This window comes from Lactuca virosa, chromosome 1, assembly GCF_052849685.1.
Source record: "Lactuca virosa cultivar CGN04683 chromosome 1, Lactuca_virosa_CGN04683_v6, whole genome shotgun sequence".
Lineage (NCBI taxonomy): Eukaryota > Viridiplantae > Streptophyta > Magnoliopsida > Asterales > Asteraceae > Lactuca > Lactuca virosa.
In genome coordinates, this window is record NC_136426.1 from 92161559 (window position 1) to 92166569 (window position 5011).

General features: G+C 41.5%; 1 long non-coding RNA gene across 1 annotated transcript; it reads left to right on the forward strand.

Moving 5' to 3' along the window:
* Positions 1-1212: 1212 nt before the first annotated feature.
* LOC145105620 (uncharacterized) lies at positions 1213-3836 on the forward strand. The gene is made up of 2 exons (XR_013707373.1): positions 1213-2848; positions 3627-3836. It is a non-coding gene; the product is annotated as an uncharacterized LOC145105620 (long non-coding RNA).
* The last annotated feature ends 1175 nt before the right edge of the window (positions 3837-5011 follow it).

The window sequence follows — 5011 nt, forward strand, 5'->3', positions numbered from 1 at the left end:
CATAACGATATTTTATCTCAGAGCAGGATATCAAATCCAATGGGATGGTCTTGGTGCCTTCGACCCATAAGTATAGTGAGGAAACTCACCTCTCGATCTGATCAATAACTGATGAGGTCCCGACTACGAATCTCAGCTCTAACCGTCACCTATCTATCTAAATGACCAATTCTCAAACACCATCCAAAATACCCAAAATGCCCCTTGGTTAAACTTGGTCAAAGTCAACTGAGTCAACCCAGCTGAGTCAACACAAAATGCATACGCGGGGCTTACTCGAGCATTGACCACCATCGGGGAGGTTGACCGCGTACGCGCTGCGTACTCAGATTATGCAGGGCGTACGCCCGGTCGTTCCAAAAACACATTAAGATCTTAATGCCTTAATCACTTACGTCCAACTTCTAGATCCAAGGCCAAATCATCCTCAAGAATCATAAAGTTTCCAACTTTATGACTTTGCATGTCCATTAAGTGCTTAACTCAACATCTTAATACATTAAGACCTTCTAAAGAATGCATGGAGCAAAACCAACCATTAAGACCCCATTTTTATGACTCAAGACCTTTCCTAGGGTCTGAAAGGATGACTTAATGGGTCAAGAGCATGTCATGCTCAAGAATCACCATTTGGGGACAAAAAGTGACTTAAAAGAGTGAAATGTCTAGATCTACAAGATGGAGTGGTAAAGTGTCACAACTAGTATTTTAGCTAGGAAAATTCTATTCTCATGTAATCATTCAACTATTGTAAAGCATGTACTCTATGTAACATCCCATTTAAAATAGGATAATTAAATAATAAACCCGGGACCCTGAGGGTAATTTTTACTATTATTTTATACTATTCTTGCCCCAAAATCAAATAATAATTAATGGGGTGTTGGTTTCGGGGTGCCAAATGTTATACTTTGGATTTCCAAGGGTTAAAGAGTAAATATCAGACTTATTCTGAGAAGGATTCTTGAAGCCAGGGTAGAAATGGTAATTTATGGATCTTAATTGAAAATAATTTGCAGAGGAGGGGTTGTTTTGTAATTGCTGGACTTATATTGAAAAGAATTATGGGAGCAAGGGTTTAAATGCTAAGTTAAGGATGTAGTTTGAAAGAAATTGGAAAAGGAGGGACCGGTTGTGTCAATATCGATTAATGTTTCCATGAAGCGGGTATATAGCCTTAACTGGTTCATTGTCTCTAACCCTAAACCTAATGCTCCATTCGGCCGCCACCTTTACCTCACGTCCCTCCAGCCGCCCCCTCCTACCTCTGCTATTTCCGGCCACCACCTCCTAGCCACCGATGTCGTCCATCAAAGCCAACCGACGGTGCAATCCCGTCAGCGACGTCGTTTTGGTGGGTCGCCGGACTGTATAGCGCCGCAACCTTCGTATCTTCCTCAGTTGACGCTGCTGCTGCTCTCGCTCCCGCTGCCGGCGACGATTGAGACCGCAAATGGATTCCGCTGCCGTGCCCTTGCCTCCACTGCTGCTCCGGCCATCGTCTACCTCCCAAAGCGACTGGGATTGAGTGCATTCTCTGGTTGTTCACGACATTTTTGGTGTTCGGTGGTTCGTGGTTTGTGAGGTTTCTGTCGAGAGGGAGTCACGAAGGACCACCATGGCGGTCGGCCATGGTGGCTGCTGCTGATAGCATTGTGTCTCCGATCGGCCGCCTTCTGCTGCTATGCTCCGCCACCACCAGCCGCCGTGGAAGGTGGCTGTGTGCGTGCTTTGTGTACTTAGGTGTGTATAGGGTTGTTGTATTCCATTAAGAGAGTGTGGGTGTGGTTTGTGTGAACGTGAAACAAGAGTGAGCCACCACCACCACCGTGAGGTGGTGGCTGCCACCTCCGACCACCGTCTGCCGCCTCATGGTGGTTGGTTGTGAAATTATTAGGTGTTTATTTTGGGATAGTGTGTGTGTATCATTGTAATATGTAATCGGAATAATGATAGAAAAGCTTGAACCACCACCGTGAGGTGGTGGCTGCCGTCTCCTGCCGCCATGTTGGGTGGCGGTGTGCTTTGCCTTGTTGTGTTAGATTCTTATGGGACACATGAAACCCTAGTGGGCCCAATGAAGCCCTAATGGGCCCAAGAGAACCATACTTGACCTAATAAAACCCCAATGGGCCCAATAAGGCCCAATGTGATCTAAAAGCCCAATCAATGGACTAATGGGCTAATATTGGGTTGGTAAACCCTAATTAGGGCCTGGAAAACCCTAATAGCATAAAACCCTAATTTTTGGGAATTGATCGGCACGCACACGAGAATTATTTAATAACTTGAAATATCAAATAATAGTCATTGGCAAATTAATGTAAGGCAACAATGGACTTAATCTTAATGGGTTAAGTAAGAAACATTTAACCCTAATCATCATTTCATGTGAAAGCCCTAATCTTACTTGGGCCTTGAGTTGGGCCTTACTATTGGGCTTTGGTGATTGGACTAATAATGGGCTTTCCAAGAATAAGTAAATGGACTAAATAATTGTATGGGCTTAAGGATAAGGCCCATGTGAGAGTCTTGGGCCCAATTTGGAAAATTGGGCCATAGATGGGCCATAATTAGGCCTTTATGAGTATGTGATATTGGGCCATGGGAATTGGATTGGAATAATTAGATGAGCCTTAAGGAAAGACCGTGTAGAGGTCTGGGCCCAATTTGGAAAATTGGGCCATATGTTGGGCTTCGGGCCATTGCTTGACTTTTGGGCTTTTGGAGTATGAGTTGGACTTTGAACTTTGAACCCAATTATTAATTGGGTATTGTTTGATGTTGACAGTTCGGGAATCTGTAAATCAGCAGCTGAAGTGTATATGCGGGACCTTAGCAGTGCCAGGTGAGTTACCCTCACTATATCAACAGGGTCTAAGGCACCAAGGCCGACCCTTTAGATTGCTATTCTGGTTATAGTATGTTGTATGCTGTTATGATATGTTAAATCGGTATCCTGGAAGATAGGATGTTGTATGCTGCTATGATCAGTTAGATCGGTATCCTGGAAGATAGGATGTTGTATGCTGCTATGATCTGTTAGAGTGGTATCCTGGTAGATAGGATGTTATGCTATTATGATCAGTTAGATCAATATCTTGGTATATAGGATGATGCGATGATAGTGGCCTAGTTATGTCAGCATCCTGGTTATAAGATGTTGCTATGATTGATGATCTGTTAGATTGGTATGACTGTTATATATATATATATATATATATATATATATATATATATATATATATATATATATATATATATTGCAAGTGTGATAATTATGTACACATGTTTGTTTGATTTGGGGTTGGGTTGAGGCAATCCTGCTTTGTGCTGAGGGCCAACATACCCAGGGCGGTCCGGATAAACTGAAGGCCCTGTAAAGGGACCGAAGGTCCGGCGAGCGGTCCGGATAGGCTGTAGGCCCTGCGAGGCGGTCCAGACGTGCCGCAGGCTCGGAGAACAATCCAGATAGACTGAAGGCTTGTAAGGCGGTCCAGTCAAGCTGACGGCTCATTATGCATGTTGTTCTGAAATTGTTATATGATATGGATATATTGTATGGTGTTGGTATTTTGGGGGAGCTCACTAAGCTTTGTGCTTACGGTTTCAGTTTATTGTTTCAGGTGCTTCGGATGTCTCGGTAAGGCGAAGGCGTGATCGTACACATCCTCGTGTTTTGGACTTATGATCTCTGGGAAACTCTGATAATAAACCGTTTTGGAAATACAAGTGTAATACTTATTAGTTTTGAAATGTTTTAAAAAGTTTTAATTTGGCTTAAATTTTATGGATGTTACACTCTAAGTGAATATCAATCAATGCCCATTTAAATACATCTCTTATGTTTAATTAAGGGTTGGAAACCCTAGAAACCACGGTTCAAGTTTACCATGGACTAGGATTTTCTTATTGGGCCTAATGGGCCAATAAGCCTTCAATTCGAATATTTTGGGCCTAGAACCCTTAAATGGGCTCTGAAGGGGCCCACATTTGTAAAATCTAATATTTTAGGCCATGTGGGCCTAAAATGGATTAGTTTATCCCTAATGGGCCCTGTTGGGCCATAAATAAATTAATTACCTCTAATAGACCATAAACCCACTCCTTTATATCATTATTCGGCCCATAAAGTTGGACTAAGTTTAGAACGGACCCAAGCTATCCATTCTCATTCCCTTGGCCCAAATCTCGGCCCAATATATATATATTTGTAAAAAAAAAGATTAATGGAAGGATGCATGGATTTGGCAAATGACAACTCACAATTATACAACAAACATCTAGAAATCACATACATCCATAAGGTTTATTACCCTGCATGCAAAAGTCACTCTTTCCCTCTCTCTTTATTACCTTCGGCCGAGAGGCAAGCCACAACACAACACACTCACATTTTCAAACACTCTCTTAAACACTCAAGAACATCCCCTCCCTTCCATCAAAAATTTCGAGATTTATAAGTGCTTCAAGAGGATCCTTCACTAACATTATCAACCTTGGTAAGTTCTTACTTAGATCTATGGGTTAACTTCTTGAATTCATCCAAAAATCTCTTCTTAACCCCCCATTATTTCGTGATCCATACTCTTGGACTTCATAGAACTCGAGATCAACTCAAGGAAGCTTGCTAGGATCAAAAACTCACTCCATTTCTTCTTCAAACCAAAAACAACGAAGCAAAGTGAGTTCATACCCCCTTGTTTTCGGTTTTTACATGTTTTGGCGGGAGAATACAAGTATTTATGTGTAGATCTATGTATTTATGCATGTTATGTGTGATTTTCTTGGTTTATGTTGTGTTTGTGTGATAAAAGTCGATGGATCTATAAAACTTTAACAAAAATATGTGAGATTCATAAACTAAAATACTCTAGTCACCATACTACAAAGTTAAAAGTGTTATACATGCCTAAGTTGTGAAAAACAAAACAAAAATCTTGTATAAGGATCATTTTTGACAAATAAACAAAAGATTGGGACAAAAGTGACACCTACGGTTTTATAAGGA